This window comes from Schistocerca serialis, chromosome 2 (genome assembly GCF_023864345.2).
Source record: "Schistocerca serialis cubense isolate TAMUIC-IGC-003099 chromosome 2, iqSchSeri2.2, whole genome shotgun sequence".
In the NCBI taxonomy this organism is placed as follows: domain Eukaryota; kingdom Metazoa; phylum Arthropoda; class Insecta; order Orthoptera; family Acrididae; genus Schistocerca; species Schistocerca serialis.
In genome coordinates this window covers 32,915,219-32,934,251 of record NC_064639.1, presented here as the reverse complement: position 1 = coordinate 32,934,251, position 19,033 = coordinate 32,915,219, and the positions used below count along the sequence as shown (strand labels likewise).

At 45.2% G+C, this 19,033-nt stretch overlaps 1 protein-coding gene across 2 annotated transcripts in view; it reads left to right on the top strand.

Moving 5' to 3' along the window:
* LOC126456745 (uncharacterized) overlaps positions 1-19,033 on the top strand; it is a 271,037-nt gene that overhangs the window by 120,668 nt on the left and 131,336 nt on the right. Inside the window, exon 2 of one of the 2 annotated variants that reach the window (XM_050092491.1) lies at positions 2,774-2,943. The exons of the other annotated variant lie outside the window; for it this stretch is intronic. The gene's annotated coding sequence lies outside the window, so the exon portion shown is untranslated. The remainder of the gene's footprint in view (positions 1-2,773; positions 2,944-19,033) is intronic. 2 annotated transcript variants of the gene reach the window in all.

Sequence of the window (19,033 nt, the reverse complement as noted above, 5' to 3'; positions counted from 1 at the left end):
TCGTTTTGTATGTTGATATTCCGGTTCCTATAGGTTTATTTATCGATTGTCATTTTTTACTTGTAGTTCACTGTTGCTATTTGAGTTTACATATTGTCATTTTGTCATCTGGAGATAGTGAGTGGAGCTGTAGACGCTAGAAAATAGAATGTCAAATGGAGAAATCGGAACATTTTCGACATATTCTTCTGTCTGAGTTCAATAGATGGTTGACAGCAGCGGAGATAGCCAGAAACATCTGCGTCATGTGTGGGGATAATGTTATTGGACAGAGCACAAGAATATGTTATTGTAGTTTTAAGGAGGATCGTTTTGGCATCAATGACTCTCCAGGTTCAGGAAGACCTTCGGGGTTTGACGAAGATCGTTCAAAATCATTTATCCACAATATTCCCGTCAGTGTACACGATAACTGGCAAAAATGGTGAACTGCAATCATTCCACTATCGTATGACATTTGCATGCAGTGTCGAGATTCAAAAATCTGGTGTTTGGGTACTGCATGCTCTAAACCAAAATCACAACATTCTGTGGGTGGCCATATGAGGGTCACTGTTCGCTCGTCATCAGTTGGCTCGTGAACAACACCGGTCATACTTACCCAGTATCGTCACTGGTGAAGAGAAATGGTGTCTTTACGCTAACATAAAGAAAAAAAGGGGATGGCTGAGCCCAAATAAAGCAGCAACATTCCGTAGGAAGACCTACGCGCATCCACAAAAGATAATGTCATTCATCTGGTGGAACAGCGACGCTGTGGAGCACTACAAATTGCTTCCCCGCAGTGCAACCATGTGTGCTGACATTTACTGTGAACAACAAAGACGTCTTGCAGACGCAGTCCAAGAACAACGACCAGGAAGACTGCGTGAAGTGATGCTACTCCAGGGTAACTTCCGCCCACATTCTGCTAGACTGACAAAAACGCTATATAGGAGTTATGTTGGGAAGTCATTCCGCACCCATCTTATTCACGCGATCTTCCGACCTCACGTTTTCACCTTTGCCGCTCTCTATCGAACAGGCTTGAAGGAACTTCCATTCTGGATGAACATGCACTCTGAACAGGGCTCGACGAGTTTTTCCAATCAAAATCACGTGATTTCTACAGTCGCGGCGTCGAATGTTACTCCAGCGTGCGTAAATAGTGAAGGAGAATATATTAGTGATGACTAAAATCTCTGTTATGTGCATCTGTTGTGTTTATTAAACATATGCAAAAACGCTACGAACTTACGCACCAATACAACAGATGTACGATGCAGAGCCTGAGTGTTTGTCAAACGAGGAAAGTATTCATTGTTGTGAACACGGTTTTTGTCACCTTGGGAGTGTCCAAAACATAGTCATCATGAACATATAGAAGAAAAGTGCAACATTCGCTCAAAGAGAGTGTTTAAATAATCATCCCGCTTCGTATTCACAGAAACCAGAATGAGTGGACCCAAGTGATGACACAAATAAAGGTTATAGGCTTGTATCATTTGAAAACAGACAAAATCGCGAGATGTCGGATCACATACCACATCTCCAATCAGTTGTTGTCCAATTCCTATATTACGCAGTCCAAAAATATTAACGTGACGATCGCCTATATTCGACGTCAACGTGGAATAACCACTCACAGACTGCAGGTGGCAGCACTACCAGTGGACGAAGTACAGGGTGTCTGCAAAAAACCTCCCTAGTTAACTATAAATTTAATGGGGAAATTAATGAAAAATCACATCAATGAGTATCTCTCATGGAAGACAATTCATTCAAGTTTTGTTTAGTGTTAGTAGACTTCAACGTGGGATCCATTTGTTGCCCTGCACATGTCGAGACGATACTTCACTTCTAACCACGTATTCACCAACATTTCAGGTGTAACTGTCCCAACCGCCACGCCACGACGATTCTTTTTCATAAATGATTGATGTCTCTGATCTTTTCACTGTTCACAACGTTTTTTACGTGGCCCCAAAAGAAAAAGTCCAATGGGGTTAAGCCTGGGCTTCGTGGTGGCCAAGGTATTGGCCCAGCCCTGCCTATCCAACTTCCTGGAAAGCGACTATCAACACACGCACGTGGCTACTGTAATGAGGTGGGGAGCCAGCTTGTCAGATAAACACAAGCCCCTTTTCCGCCTCAATATTGCCAGTTGGGGAAAAGACCAACTCTGTCAACAGGTCACAGTAAACTTCCCTGTTTATTGTTTTTTGTACAAAAATGAAAGGACCAATCACATGATCTTCCCTCAAACCGCGCCAGACATTGATGCTGAATAACTTCATGTCGATGCTCTGCCCCCCAAAGTCTGCAGTTATGACGATTAATTGTTCCACTGATATGAAATGTAACCTCATCAGAAAAGAGAATTTTTTTTTAAAATAACATTGTCATCAATTCTGTATAGAAAGTCAACAGCAAACTCATACCTTTTGATTTTATCAGTAGGTTTTTCATGTAACAGTTGCAATTTGTAGGCACACAATGCACAACATCATACACAGTACCTTTAGGCACTCCTAATTGTAGACTACGTCTGGCCAATTACTTCTTCAGGCTCTGAACACACGAAACATGGATCTGTTCAACAACATCTTCAGAAGATCTCGGTCTACCTGGTGACTTTGCTTTTAAATCACTACCAGTTTCCTTGAAAGACTTTAGCCAATGACGGATAGTTTTTTCTGTAGGTGGTTCATCACCATACTGATGTCTAACGTTGTACTGTTATAGCTGACTCAGTTTTCGCAAGCCAAATAACACACTGCACTTTCTCTTGCAGAGTACACATTGTTGCTGAGCTGCTCTGCACTGCACCGCATGCACGTCTGGACCTAAAAGGAACCGAGGAAAAAACAGCACTGGTGCCGTCTCAAGGGCAAGCAGACCTGCCAACTGCAGGGCAGCCAAACTTGGAGAGTTGATGAATCAAACACCACAAACTAGAGTAGTGTATGTCACTTTGTACAAGTTCTAGGACACATTAAAACTATGGAGTTCTTTTTCAAACGCACTGTATAGAAGGCTGGAATTCCCACGCCAGTTTCGCGACTGCACGTCCACTGACTGGCGACAGATGAATCACGTTTTATGCTCCATCGGACAGCTGGCCCTTAGCGTGTAAGGTGTGACATATCTGAAACCAAAGCGTCCTGGCCGGAGGAGGGAGCTTTATGGCCTGGGAAATGTTTTCGCGGTATTCCGTGAGAGACTTCGTCATTCCAGAAGACACAGTGGATCAACACAAGTATGCACCTACCCTTGAGCATCATATTCAGGCCTTTCGACAGGAGGTCACATTAATGTGATTGGACAATGTCCCAAGACGTGCAGCTTCATGTGGTGCTGTGAGCAACGGCCATATGCCAGGTACCATAGTCCAAGTGTCTGTCACGCGGAGCTCACTTTTGCAGTGTTTCCTCGGAAACTGCTTGAGGTGTATGTGCATTCACTGGCAACGGATGAAACCGATTTCATTGACAGGGCGTCGGTTAGGACCTATCAACAGTCTCTGTTGTACTCCAGACTACGTGACTGACTCCATTCGTTGTAGACATATTGGACAGATCACGTTGCTACGCAAACAAATGGTGTGTTCATGGCACGTCCAAACACGATAACTCCTTTCTGCCATACTTTGACGTCTCCACACCGACACACGTTACTGGACTGTTTCTACATAGCCGAGTGACACATACACGTCAGTTCACTGTCATTACTCGCGTCAGAGGTGGAGGATTACTATGCGGTACCAGCTCTACACCACCTACAGAGCTTCAAAAAGACTCTTGTATTTTTTAAGAAGTTACTGTTATACTGTACTGTGATCTTACGACCAGATTCATCATTGAAAACACGCAAAAACATTAAAGGCCATCATTTATTTTATTAGCTTAATAAATGAACTAACAAGACCCGCCAATCTTTAAGGTTCAATATGTAGTCGAATCGTCTGATACACTTGTCACCAAATTCTGAGGACGCCCCATACATTTCAGCTGCACAGGGCTAAGTTACACAAGAGATCGTCAAGAGACGGCAGGGACTCGGTGTTTATGATCGTGTATCTATCTAGCAGCACTTATGATGGAATCGAATGCGTGGCCTCTCTTGCATTGCTGCAAAAACCTCCATCATTTTATTAAACTAGAGTGGAGCAGTGACAGGAATGTTTATGGACCGGTGAATCATATTGCTGAGCCTCGTGGCAAATCATCAGGATAATTTTTTACAAATCTAACTGAAGTATGACTGACTGCGCACAACACCCATGGATGCACTGCATGAAGTGACGGGGTATTTGTTTGCGTTTGCCATCAGTATAAGCTGATATGCATATACCTGATATGTTTGTGCTGTATTTGATGAATTCCTGATTAGCAGTATTAAGTTGAGTCTGCTATGGCAACAATAAAGTTCGGTGGAGGTTGCCGTTAATATGTTTTACCATATGTTTTTTTCTATGGTATAGTATCTAAAACCTTAGACAATACAGATATAACCATCCACGTAACCAGGAAGAACAGCAGTTTTTTATGGTACAGTTTCTCGAATCTTAGACAATGGAGATATAATCATCCACGTAAGCAGAGAGGACAGCAAATCCCAACTGCCTCTCATTCTCGATAACTGGTGGCAGTAGAAAGTAGGATCGTAGCTTATACTGATGGCAAACGCAATCAAATACCCCGCCACTTCATGCAGTGCATCCATGGGTGTTGTGTGCAGTCAGTCATACTTCAGTTAGATTTGTAAAAAATTATCCTGATGATTTGCCACGAGGCTCAGCAACCGCCTGCACACGCTTTCGCCGCTTGGCTACTTCAGATGTGGCCGTAGTGCAACTCCTACAAGTTGCTCGTCGCCTAGTTCGTTGGTCCCTTAGTAGGCCATGATGCAACTTCCGTAAGACGCTCGTCCTGTAGTGGCCAGTCTGGCCTACCTCTGTATGGCCATGGTACAACTCCCACAAGTCGCTTGTCCTTTAGTGGCCAGTGTGGAGTGGGCATACCGCGATGTGCTTATGGTGCAACGTCAAGTCACTTGTCCTTCACAGAGCACTCTTGAGCGGGCATACCTGTATGTGCGCAAGGCGCAATTCCCACAACTTGCTTGTCCATTAGTGAACGGTCTAGAGCAGGCATATCTCTATCTGGCCATAACGAAACTGTCACAAGTCGTTTGCCCTACAGCAACGAAAGTGGAGTGGGCATACTTGTATATGGCCGCGGTACAACTCCTGTAAGTCACTTGTTCTTCAGAGACCAGTCTTCAGTGGGTATAGCTCTACGTGGCATGGTACAATTCACAAAGTCGCTTATCCTTTTGTGACCAGTTGGAGTAGACTTACCTCTATTTGACCATGACACATTCACATAAGTCGCTTGTCATATAGTGACCACTCTGGAGTGAGCATACATCAACGTGGTCACTCCGACAAGTCGCCTGTCCTTAAGTGACCATGTTGAGTGGGCATGCTATTATGTGGCCATGGCGCAACTCCCACAAGTCGCTTGTCACTTATTGAGAATGCGGGTACCCCTATATATCCGTGGTACAACTTCCACAAGTCGCCTGTTCTGTCTTGAGTGGATATACCACCGTGTGGCTATGGCACAATTCACACCAATCGCTTGTCCTTTAACGCCCAATGTGCAGTGGGCCTACCACTATGTGAGCATTGTGTAACTCCCACAAATCACTTGTTGAGTGGGCCTATGGCTATGTGGCCATGGTGCAATTCTCACAAGTCACCTGTCCTTTACTGGGCATGCCTCTATGTGACCATGATGTCCTTTAAGAACCACTGTGAGGTTGACATACTCCTATGTGGCCGTGGTGCGTCGCCCACTAATCGCTTTTCCAGTAGTGGCCAATGTGGAGTGGGGACACCTCTAAGTGGCCATGGTGCAATTTCCATAAGTCGCTTCTTCTTCAGTGGAGAGTGTGCAATGGAAATGCGTGTTATAGCTACAGCACCTCGGGGACTCTGTGGAGTTAAACTCACATTCAGACACACGAATCTAACTTCAGTGACATTTAGCAGGATACAGGATTTAAAGATTGCTATGAAGACAGACATTTTCGCCAGTACTCGATAAACCTTCAACATTATTTTTTGTATGTACCCGATTCGCTCATTCTCTCACTATTTCTTCAGACCACTACTGTGTTCACACTGTCTCTGTCTCTGCACAACACATGTGGTTCGAGGTGTTGTCTAGATCTTACATTACTCAAGCTCTTATCTCTAGACAGCTCACCTTAAGTAGCTGGAAGCAGCAATATCGATGAGAAGGATTCGGTTATATAATAATCTCCCCAGAAAATTTTTATTCACTCTCTTGAACAACCAAATGGTCGCTTTGGAGCGTTGTAGATGGTGCAGAACCGGGTATCATGCGGTCAAATGACCCTCCACCGTTGATTTACGTCATGGCAGCCTATGTTCCAGTCGGCTTTATGGAACACTAAGCTAGACTAATGGGTTTATTAGAATTTCCAGTAACTTTAATGTGACCACTCACAAAGCCTGAACAACTACCTTTTGCAGTGCGGACGTGCAGGAAGAGTCACTGAGGTTCTGGAAGATACCGACAGGGATGTGGAGCCATGCTGACCGCAGTGCAATGGCCAGCTGCGCCACGTTTCTTCGTTGAGGATCCATGGTCTGAACAGCCCGATTGAGGTGGTCCCACAGGGTCTAGATGGTTTTAAATCCGGTGAATCTGGTGCCCAGGGGAGTGCAGTGTCGGAGAGTGCCTTCGAAAATGACGAGATCACTCGGAGAATGCCACAGAAAGATTCCCCGCACCATAACACCAGTCCCGATTGCAGAGTATTTGTTTTCCGACATTTCCTATCGTAGACGCTAACGACTATGTTCGACGGAGCATAAAACGTGTCCCATCTTTCTCGTCTATCAGTGGACGTCCGTTTGCGGCACTGGCGTGCAAATTCCAGCCTCCGTCAGCGTGGGTGCGCGAGCCACGCTCTTGCTGCAGGGACCCAGACGCAGCAACCATCATTGAGGAGTCACTGTTGGCAGCCCTTGGTTCACCTGGCCAGTCAGTAGCTCAACAGTTGCACTCGCCAGTACACGTCTCTGCAGCTGTCATTCACTCCTGTCATCTATGACCGGTGGTGTACCACAGTTGCCTCTGCCTCGGTTTCCGATAATGCGATTTTGCCATGAAAAGTATACTTTCACCAACTCGGCACAAGAACAGTTTACAAATTTAGCCGTTTCGGATATGCTTCCACCCTTGGCACGAAAGCCAACGATCGCACCCTTTCAGACGCCATAAATCACTTCGTTTCTGCATTACGACAACGACTGCTCTTTTCCGCTTCCCTCATGCATGCTTTGTATGCCCTCTACTGCCAGTGTTGCCAACTACCGTCCGTGAGTAGCTACTGCACGTTTACGTGGAACATAGTTGGTTGTGGTACGAGGGTGAGTCAAATGAAAACCTCAAATTTGCAATAACCAATCGAAATTTCGGTCCGTTATCCTGTAAGTTGGTAAGCGTGCTACAAACAGCTTGCAGAATGGCCTGTAGCTGGCAGCATAGTGCAGATGCACACATACCGTCGCAGTATCAGTATAAAGATGGCCGCCCCACTTGCGACTTGCACAAGGGAAGAACAGCGTTCTGTTATTCAGTTTTTGCATGGTGAAGGTGTGAAATCTATTGAAATTCATCGACGAATGAAGGTTCAGTATGGTGATGCAAGTTTGTCACAGGAGCAAGTCTACGAATGGAGTAGGAAGTTCGCAAATGGTGTGACTTCAGTGGAAGATGCTCCTCGTCCAGGTCAGGAACAACGAGTTGTGACTCCACAGAACATTGCAGCAGTTGAAGCTATAGTGAAGGAAAAGCGCCGAGTGACACTGAATGACATTGCACCATGTTTGCAGATTATTCATGGGTCAGCACACCACCTTGTGCATGATGTGCTCCAGTTTCACAAAGTGTCTGCAAGATGGGTGCCACGGCAGCTAACTCCTGAAATGAGAGAACGACGTGTTGATGCTTGTGAAGAATTTCTTCGGCGCTTTGAACGAGAAGGTGATGGCTTCCTCGCAAGAATCGTTACTAGGGACGAAACCTGGGTTCACTTCCACCAACCGTAAACGAAGAGAGCGAGCAAGGAATGGCGCCATTCCTCATCACCAAAACCAAAGAAGTTTCGAACAGAACCATCAGCAGGGAAGGTTATGCTGACTCTCTTTTGGTACGAAAAAGGCGTCCTATTGGAGCATTACATGCCTAGAGGGACCACTGCCACCAGTGCATCATACGCAGATCTCAATAAAAAATCATCTGCGGCCTGTAATCAAATCAAAGCGACGTGGATTGCTGTCAGCAGGTGTCCTTATTCAACATGAAAATGCAAGGCCCCACACTGCCCGTACAACACTTGCAACAATCACAGACCTGCATTTTGAGTGTCTTCCTCGTCCACCATACTCACCAGACCTAGCCCCAAGTGATTTCCATATGTTTGGACCACTCAAAGACGCAATGGGAGGAAAGAAGTTCCGTTCTGATGAATAGGTACGCCATGCGGTGCATGGGTGGTTGTGCGGATAACCAAAAGATTTTTTTTCTAAAGTAATTTATGCTCTTTGTAAACGCTAAAGGACTTGCATTGAGCGTTATGTTGAAAAATGATACAGCTTTGTACCACTTCTGCACAATAAATAATATTTTAAAAAATATTTAAGGTTTTCGTTTGACTCACCCTTGTATTAATGTGACTGGACCGTATATAAGGCAGTCGTTGTGCTTTCCCCATCACCATTTTCATCAGACCTAGCCGCACTTGCTCTCCTGAGCGCACAGCTCGTGGTCTAGTGGCTAGCATTGCTGCCTCCGGATCGCGGGGTCCCGGGTTCGATTCCCGGCCGGGTTGGGGATTTCCTCTGCCCGGGCACTGGGTATTTGTGTTGTCCTTATCACTTCACCACTATCATCATCATCATCATTCGTGACAGTGGCTAGATTGGACTGTGCAAAAAAATTTGACTGTGTAAAAATTGGGACTTTGTACGGGCGCTGAAGACCGTGCAGCTGAGCGCCCCGCAAACCAAACATCACCGTCGTTGGTCTCCTGATGAGAGGTGCGTTAATACTCAAAGCCCGTCTGTCCAGTCTGCTGGCAGAGATAAAAGGAGACAGTAGGGGGAAAAGCTTTCCTACCACTCAGGGCGCCACAGAGCTGGCTAATCTCAACCCTACTGAAGTGCCCCTTGTATCGACAGTTCGTCCTCTAAGAGTGTTTCATCTCTACACCGATGTATTATAATATTCGGCGAGTTGTTTACATCATTTATAAAAAATTCCGGTGTTTGTGACGCTGTGACATGTTCGTGTAGGACATGTTGCTGCGAAAGTGACGCTTGCGATACGAAACGGGATGAAAGAAATGGATCCCATGCAGTTATTGCGGCTACTGACCCACACATTGTGAGAACAGCACCATGTATCTTCTATCTTGCATGCGCAGCGGAAACTCCATTCTGTTCCATACCAGTACACTTACAGGCAGAGCATACAGGCCTCATACCTTACGAAAATCTCAAACTCTGATATCATACACAATTTTGTAATCACAATCATTTGTGCATTGCCATATGCTTGGCAAAATTCATATCAGCCTCACGTACCGTAATAAAGTGTGAAGTTCCCCAAAATGTTAGTATAGTTCTAATGCTGAATGTGACAATTACATATTTTTTCCTTGTAGACATTCGCTCTCTTGCTCCTACTTGGCGTACTGAGATGACTTTCTCGGAGAAAAGGATGGACGTGTCTCGGCATGTCGCAGCGACGTGGAGAGCTAGACATCCTCCTCCAGTGTGGGTTCCTCAATATTTGTACAGCTAACATCTTGGGGAAAGGAACAGTGCCTCTATATCAATCAGAAACAGTTCGTGTGAAACTCAAATTGCACTGTTCGTGCATGAGAGCAGAGGGCTGCAGGTAGCACTCACCTTTATGTCATGTTTCTTGACTCCTGTAAATCCCTGTGAACTAGGGGAAGAAGGTCTGAACACTTGACAGTAAAAAGAATATTACACATAATATTTACCGTTTTTTCCGAATTTTGCCCTGCTTCTATTGCGTGATCATTGCTTATTTGGTTTTCGAAGTATCTTAATCTCATATTCGAGTTCTTCAGTACCTAAAAGCAGATCATGGACTGAGAGGGACTACAATGTTAACGGAATTGACTGAACTGATGCGATTTGAACCTCCTCAACAGCGTGCCATTTCGACTATACGAGCTGCTATTTGAGCTTTCTTATACACTGTTTCGTCAGAATACTTCGACTACTACTAGGATGTTTGTCAAGGAAAAGTGTTTTTAAGATCTTGTTCGACACGTTAGTACCTGCAAAGCCCCGTATTTTTCATAATAATTGTCTACGCTTCGTATTGACGACTTCTCAACTCTTCAAACTTGTTTTACTTTTTTAATCTCGCGCTCTTCACTTTCTTTAAATATGCTCAGAAGTCGTTCTTTCGCAAGAGAATGTTTATTGTTCTCGTCACTTGTAACTAGGTACCACATATTTTCAACAAATTTTGGCTCCAGCTGACTGAGGAAATTCAGTCGCCTCCATAGCTGTACCTGGAATCGTAAATTGCTCTTCCGTTTAACAAAACCAAATGACTGGCTTCTCAGTCCAGAAAGGCGATAGCTTAACGTTTACCTTGTCAATTTCCAGTTTACATTCAGGATTATTCCCTTCACGTCTATTTTCTGTTGACGATTTGGGTATTTTTAAACATTAAATGCAACGAATCCAGGTTAAAACACAATCGCCGCAAATTACGTTGCAAATGTCTCGCCAATGACGTCGGGGTCAACAATTTTTTGCACACTAAGTTGATTAAGGACTCAATATAACACGGACGTTTCCAGTTATTTATTTTTTATTTCTCACACAATGAAGATTGAATTACAACAACAACAGAGGAACAATCTTCTTCTTTTCTTAAATTCCCAAGATAGTAACAATATTACGCCAACGTTGCCAGGCAAACATTCTACACACTTATACCAAAAAAAATAGTAATTTGTCATGTTCCCACAGATTCATTGCTTTCCAAGTTATGGGTTGCCAGAACGACAACTTAACCTCCAGCCTCCAACCTGGTCGGTATGTTCCAGTTTTAAGGCGCTGGAAAGTTGCCTTTCGCCCTCTTTCGTGTGCTGCATAACGCACACGCACGGTACGCCATACATTTCCCGGAATATGCGACAAGGACGTGGAGGTACGGCTTGTTAGCAGAGATGATAATTCAGTCGGCAGTTATCGAGGTTTTAATGGTACGCAGATATCGGCAAGCTACATACTCCCGAGAACTCCTACTAACCTTTATCCGTCAAATGTGTTTCAATGATTTACTTATCTGGAAATTCGAATATTCTAATATTCTAATATTTGAATTGTCTACTTATTTGTATAATTATCCAGATCGAAATGTATACAAATAACGTCCGTCTCTGCTTACCACTAGACCTTGCGCTCCCTTCCTTCATCCGTTCATTGCAGTTAATATTAGCAACGACAACGAGTTCTGTTAGTTCATTTGCTTAATTTACGCACGAGTGCCTACAGTGTGTACTGAAGTTTTTCGTTAGTTATAAATGAAGTTGACAGTTATAATCTATTGCCATACTCCTCAACGTAATTTTTCTTTGTTTGTTCAGTTCAAATTGTCTCAATGTCAGTGCGATTTTAGCAAAAGATTGATTGAGAGTATTATTTCATCGGCTGTTCTTTCATGCACATTTATAGTCCCCAAACTAAAACAATGACATTCAGTAACTTTCAGTATCCGACTATCAGTTTAATTTTCGTTAAACATGTTTGTATTCAATCAGTGTGATAATAATTAATGAATTTCAGGTATACAACATACGCTTCCACCATAGAAACAGAAAATCGACAGCTATGAGGGCTTGCTGAAAAGTAATGCCTCAGAGTTTTTGTGTGGAACCCTTGAAGCTTTTTAAATTAAACAAACGTTTTTAACATTCTACGTCTTTATTCTTCATGTCTATATATTTATTTCTCAACATAGACATCCTGCGACGAAAATATTTCTCCCAACGAGAGATCGGTTTGTTGATAACGCCGCTGTAGAATGTTTGACTTTGTCAATAGAGCCATAATCTCATCTCTGCCTGTGCCGCTTCATTACTGTCAAGAAGAAGCCCTCGAAACTCTTCTTTAAGATTCAGAAATAGATGAAAATCGTGATTCTTGAGTTTCTCCCGGCGTATTTGATAGTCAAAATATCCACGGGTGTGCTGCCGGTCTATAGTGTCCAACGGGCACAATATTTCGGCGATCATACATGTCGCCATCATCAGGTGAACTGACGGACTGAGCTCCTGTGAACGTGCCGGCACGGAGATCCGTACGCTATGGCTGCTCAGAGGGAACTGGGTTCGGTCGCGGCGGCGGCCGATTTAAATACCCTCCGCCCGCGGCGCGCTCCCTCCGCCGTCCGCGCCCCGCGCCACGGTCGCGCGGTGGAACAGATTGCGACGGCGTCTGAGATGACGTCGGAGTGATGGCTCTGTCCGCCGTGGTCGTCACAACTATACGTTTGCTCGATTTACTCTTGATTAACCCGATCGCTGGTTCCCAAGCCTTGCTAAGATTATAGCCACAGTCACGGTTTATGAGGTCGTCATTGGTGCGAATTTCGATGGCCTCTCTAACAACGCTGTCCCAGTATCTCGACGTCTGTACCAGAATCCTCGTGCGGTCATATTCCATGGCGTGATTTTCCGACAAACAATGTTCAGCGACCGCCGACTTGCTCGGATACATCAGGCGAGTGTGCCTCTGGTGTTCACGGCATCGATCCTCGACGGTACGCATCGTCTGACCAATATACGACATGCCACATTGACACGGAATCTGGTACACGCCGGCCTTCCTCAAACCGAGGTCATCTTTGGCGCTCCCCACCAGTGCACGAGTTTTATTTGGAGGACAAAACACAGTTCCGACCCGGTGTTTCTTCAGAATGCGAGCGATTTTCCCCGAGAGTGCGCCTGTGTATGGAATAAATGCAGTGCCTACCTCCTCCCTCGTGACTTCATCCATCTCAAGAGGTTGTGCCGCAGTGGTTGGGCGGAGAGCACGTTGAATCTGCCACTCTGAGTACCCATTTTTCCGAAATACAGTTCTCAGATGTTCCAATTCCTGGGGTAGACTCTCTGCGTCAGAGATAGTGCGCGCCCTATGTACTAGAGTTTTAAGTACCCCATTCCTCTGTGAAGGGTGGTGGCAGCTGTCTGCGTGCAAATACAGATCAGTGTGCGTAGTTTTCCGATACACCCCATGACCTAGGGTGCCGTCAGCCCTTCTCTTGACCAAGAGAAACTCTAGTACATAGGGCGCGCACTATCTCTGACGCAGAGAGTCTACCCCAGGAATTGGAACATCTGAGAACTGTATTTCGGAAAAATGGGTACTCAGAGTGGCAGATTCAACGTGCTCTCCGCCCAACCACTGCGGCACAACCTCTTGAGATGGATGAAGTCACGAGGGAGGAGGTAGGCACTGCCTTTATTCCATACACAGGCGCACTCTCGGGGAAAATCGCTCGCATTCTGAAGAAACACCGGGTCGGAACTGTGTTTTGTCCTCCAAATAAAACTCGTGCACTGGTGGGGAGCGCCAAAGATGACCTCGGTTTGAGGAAGGCCGGCGTGTACCAGATTCCGTGTCAATGTGGCAAGTCGTATATTGGTCAGACGATGCGTACCGTCGAGGATCGATGCCGTGAACACCAGAGGCACACTCGCCTGATGTATCCGAGCAAGTCGGCGGTCGCTGAACATTGTTTGTCGGAAAATCACGCCATGGAATATGACCGCACGAGGATTCTGGTACAGACGTCGAGATACTGGGACAGCGTTGTTAGAGAGGCCATCGAAATTCGCACCAATGATGACCTCATAAACCGTGACTGTGGCTATAATCTTAGCAAGGCTTGGGAACCAGCGATCGGGTTAATCAAGAGTAAATCGAGCAAACGTATAGTTGTGACGACCACGGCGGACAGAGCCATCACTCCGACGTCATCTCAGACGCCGTCGCAATCTGTTCCACCGCGCGACCGTGGCGCGGGGCGCGGACGGCGGAGGGAGCGCGCCGCGGGCGGAGGGTATTTAAATCGGCCGCCGCCGCGACCGAACCCAGTTCCCTCTGAGCAGCCATAGCGTACGGATCTCCGTGCCGGCACGTTCACAGGAGCTCAGTCCGTCAGTTCACCTGATGATGGCGACATGTATGATCGCCGAAATATTGTGCCCGTTGGACACTATAGACCGGCAGCACACCCGTGGATATTTTGACTAAGATGAAAATCGGTTTTGGAAAAGTCAGGACTGTATGGAGGATGATCGATGACACTTTTCAACACACCCTTGTAAAAAGAAATTCTAACTCTAAGTGCATTACAACGATTGCTGGGCCTGTTAGAGCCGCTACATTGTGGCGAAGCTGTACAGTGTCTATGTTTACGTAGCCATGTGACAAAGCCATTCTGTGAGTGCGTCACATGGCACCGAGAGCTGAAGCTGCTGCCCTCGTGCTTCTGAAACGCGTGTGAGGCGAGCTATGAGTAGCGAGCGCTGCTTAGGCGGATGCACTGCTCTAGTGTGGTCCCCTTGTTGCACTTGAGAAAGCGCTAACAGCAGAAGGATGTGAATACATGTTACAGCATTCTGTACTGCGCACAATAAAGGAATAGTTCGGTGACGACGATTTTTTGTATTGACATGACAATGGACCGAAGCATCGGTGAGACAATGGCTTGTCGACAGTGATATTCCTGAAATTGACCGACTTGGTCAGAGTCGCGACCTGAACCCATTGGAAAGCCTTTGGTATGAGTTAGAATGTCAGCTTCGCTCCATACGCCAGCATCCAAAATCACTACGTTTTATTTGTTTCGGCACTTTAGGAAGAATGGACTACCATTCCTCTGCAGACATTCACCCTCCACTGAAAGTTTTCTCATCACACTGCAAGCCACCATAACGCTGAATGTTGGACACACCCCACGTTAATGTCCACTAACAGGTGTCTTCTCTGCTTCTCTGTTCGGCATATACAAAGGAGAGACTAGCTGGAAGCTGCAGTTTACCCTCCCGTTAAACGCGTTCACACACCACCAATACCCCAGTCAAGTGACTGCCCACTCCATCTGCTTCTTTTGGTCTCCGATTGCTCGTCAGCTGCTACAGTAGCACCGGAAGTAACCGAAGGGAGCGCACTGCTGGTAACTCTGGCGTACTCGCCCGTTATCTATGTCGTCTGACCAACTCTATTGCGTGGTGGCGACGTTAGGCCTTCAGATTTTCGTGCCAATCAACCCGAACTGAATTTAAGTCCCGGAGGCGAGCTGCTTACTTTACGTACGATATGTCATCATATTGCAGGTAACGTCCACTAGGCTCTGTGTGGTCGGGCAACGTCACCCATTAGATGGTCACCAGATCCCGTTGCATGCGAAAATGCTTCATGTATCGTTGCATCCATACAAAACACAGTATCCCTAAGAAACACATGCAGTGGCGTATATGCTCTTAACATAATGCCGTCACACAGGAGAATGCTGAAGTTACTATGCTGGTCATTTTCTGTAATGTTGCAGCATCTTGATTTATTTGTTTGTTTATTTATCTGAGTCATCATTTTCCGATTATTTATCTGAGTCATCATTTTCTGTTGCCCTTTTTGCCAGTGCTTGTCTGGTTTTGATGTCCTCCTTGCTCCGCCTGTCATGCCTTATTTTGCTGCCTAGATAGCAGAATTCCTTAACTTAATCTGTTTCGTTATCAACAAGCTGGTGTTAAATTTCTCGCTGTTGTCATTTCTGCTGCTTCATGTGAATTTCGTCTTTCTTCGATTCACTCTCAATCCATATTCTGTTCTCATTAGACTGTTCGTGCCATATAGCATATCCTGTTATTCTTCTTCATTTTCACCGAGGTCAGCAGTATCATGAGCGATTCTTATCACTGATATCCTTTCACCTTGAATTTTAATTCCATTCTTGAACTTTTATGTTATTTCCGTCATTGCTTCTTCGATTTATAGATTGAACAGGAGGGGCGAAACACTTCATCCCTGTCTGACACCATTTTTAACTCCAGCACTTCGTTCTTGGTCTTCCACTCATATTGCAACCTCTTGGTTGTTGTATACATTGTATACCACCCGTCTTTCCCTATAGCTTATACCAATTTTTATCAGAATTTCGAATATCTTGTACCATTTGATGTTGTCGGACGCTTTTTCCAAGGCCGAAAAATCCTATGAACGGTCTTGATTTTTCTTTAGTCTTGTTTCCATTATCAACTGCAACGTCAGAACTGCCTCCCTAGTGCCTTTACCTTTCCCACAACCAAACTGATCATCATAAAACACAACCTCAATTTTCTTTTCCATTCTCCACTATTCTTATTCTTGTCAACAAGTTGGATGCATGTGCTGTTAAGCTGATTTTGAGATAATTCTCACACTTGTCGGCTCTTGAAATCTTCGGAAGTATGTGGTTAATGTCTCTCCAAAAGTCAGATGGTATATCACCAGACTCATACATTCTACACACCAACGTGAATAGCCGTTTTGTTGCCATTCCCTCCAATGATTTTGGAAATGTTATCTATCCCTTCTGCCTTATTCGATCTTCAATCTTCCAAAGCTCTTTTAAATTCCGATTCTAATACTGGATTCTCTACCTCTTCTATATAGATTTCTGTCTCTTCTCCTATCACGTCATGAGACACGTCTTCCTCTTCATAGCTCTCTCCTCTGCGATCAACAGTGGAATTTCCATTGCACTCTTGATGTTACCACCCTCGCTTTTAATTTCACTTTTCTGTATACCGAGTCAGTCCTGCTGATAATCATTTCTTTGTAGATTTCTTCACGTTTTTCATGCAGCAATTTCACCTTAGCTTCTCTGCATTTCCTTTCCTGAGTGAAATATTTCTGTATTCCTGAATTTCCCTAAACATTTTTTTCACTTCCTTCTTTCATCGATGGACTGAAGTAGATCTTCTGTTACCCACGGTAAGCTCTCTTCAACTGAACTGCCTACTTAGCTACTCCTTATCGCATTCTCCATAGCCTCAGAGAACCTCAACCGTATCTCTCCATTTCCTATACCCTCCGTACCCCACTTCTTTTCGCACTGACTCTTCCTCTCTAGTCTCATAAACTTCAACCTGTTCTTCATCACCACCAAATCGTGCTCCTGGTAACGCCTTAAAATTCAGTATCTGACTCAGAATCTCTGCGTGGCCTTAATGTAATCTAACAAATCGTGAATTTCCTGGGCTTTTCCAAGCGTACCTCCTCCTCTTGTGATTCTTGAACAGATTATTCGCTATTACAAGTTGAAATTTATTGCAGACGTCAACTGGTATTTGTGCTTTCTCATTCCTAGTACAAAACCCATATTCTCTCGTAACCCTTTCTTTTATTCCTTCCCCCACTATTGCATTCCAATCCCCCATGACTGTTAGATTTTCATCCCCCTTTACATACTGAATTACCCCTTCAATATCCTCATATACCTTCTTTATCTCTTCATCTTCAGCTTGCAACATCGGCATGTATACCTGAACTATTGTTGTCGGTATTGGTTTGCTGTCGATTATGTGAGCAACCCTGTCACTGAACTGTTCACTGTAACTCACTCTCTGCCCCACCTTTCTATTCACAACAAATCTTACTCCCATTGGTATTACACTATACTCATCTGACCAGAAATCCGTGTTTTCTTTCCGTTTCACTTCACTGACCTCCACTAAATCTAGGGTCTTCTGGCTTCCCTATCATGTTCAAACTTATTCCACACCCCAACTCGTAGGATGTTATTATCCATTCGTTAGTTACTCAGTCTTTTTCTCAAGGTCATCTCCCTCTTGGCAGTCCCCTCCCAGAGATCCGAAAAGAGGACTAGTCCAGAATTTTTGCCAATGGAGAGATTATCATGATACATTTTCAGTTACAGGCCACGTGTGCTGTGGATACACATTATGTATCTTTAATGGCTTCTGCATCCTCACGCCGTTGATTATTGATGATTCTTCTGCCTTTAGGGGCTCTTTCCCACCCCAAGGGCAAGAAAGTGTCCTGAACCTCTGTCCGCTCCTCCGTTCTCTTTCATAAGGCCATTTTCTGAACGAGGGAGACTTTCTATGCAGGAAGTCTTCGGCCACCATTGTTGATTTTTGTTCACAACTGAAGCTGTGGCGAAGTTCGAACTCAGGACCGAAGACGTTGCGATCACTACACGCTACCTCTACACCACGGGTGAAAGGTCATAAGATGTCCAAAGTGCGCAGCAAATAAAGAGACGTCGATAATCGCTCTTTGAGCTAATCCGTGTCTTGTCCATCAAGAGGGCACTATCCCGCTATCCACTCTCAGTACCAAGACACCACACACATCGGGTCAAAACGCGCCTTGGAACTCTTCTGACATGTGGATCAATCTCTCGGTGGTGACGATGCACGGTCTGACAGCAGATATGTAACTCAGAGCCTGCTGCGAAGTCTCTAGCTAGCTGGTTGTGAGAGATTGCAGGGCGCTCTCACTTCTGATTTGGTGTAGGGAATACGATCTACTGTGACTTGTTTGTGTGCTCTAGGGAAAGAAGTACAGTAAGCTTTACCTGTGTTCAAAGGAACAGGATGCCGACTTAAATGACTGCATTAAAAGCACGGCATTGGTGGGCCGACAAAGCGCGTTTCTTTTCTGGGGAACGATGACGAGACATTTCCAGACGGCCGCGTGCAGTGGTCGTATTGTGCAGAAACACATTAGCTTGGCGCCAGAGAGGGGGCAGACGTCCAGGTACATGGCCTAGCACCTAAAAGTCGCTGACAGCGCAGTGTAGACCTTGTTAGCGAGCAAGCCGCCAAAAGAAATGTAAACGTTCTGCAAATGTACATGGGACAGGGAGACTGGCGCCCAGACGTCGAG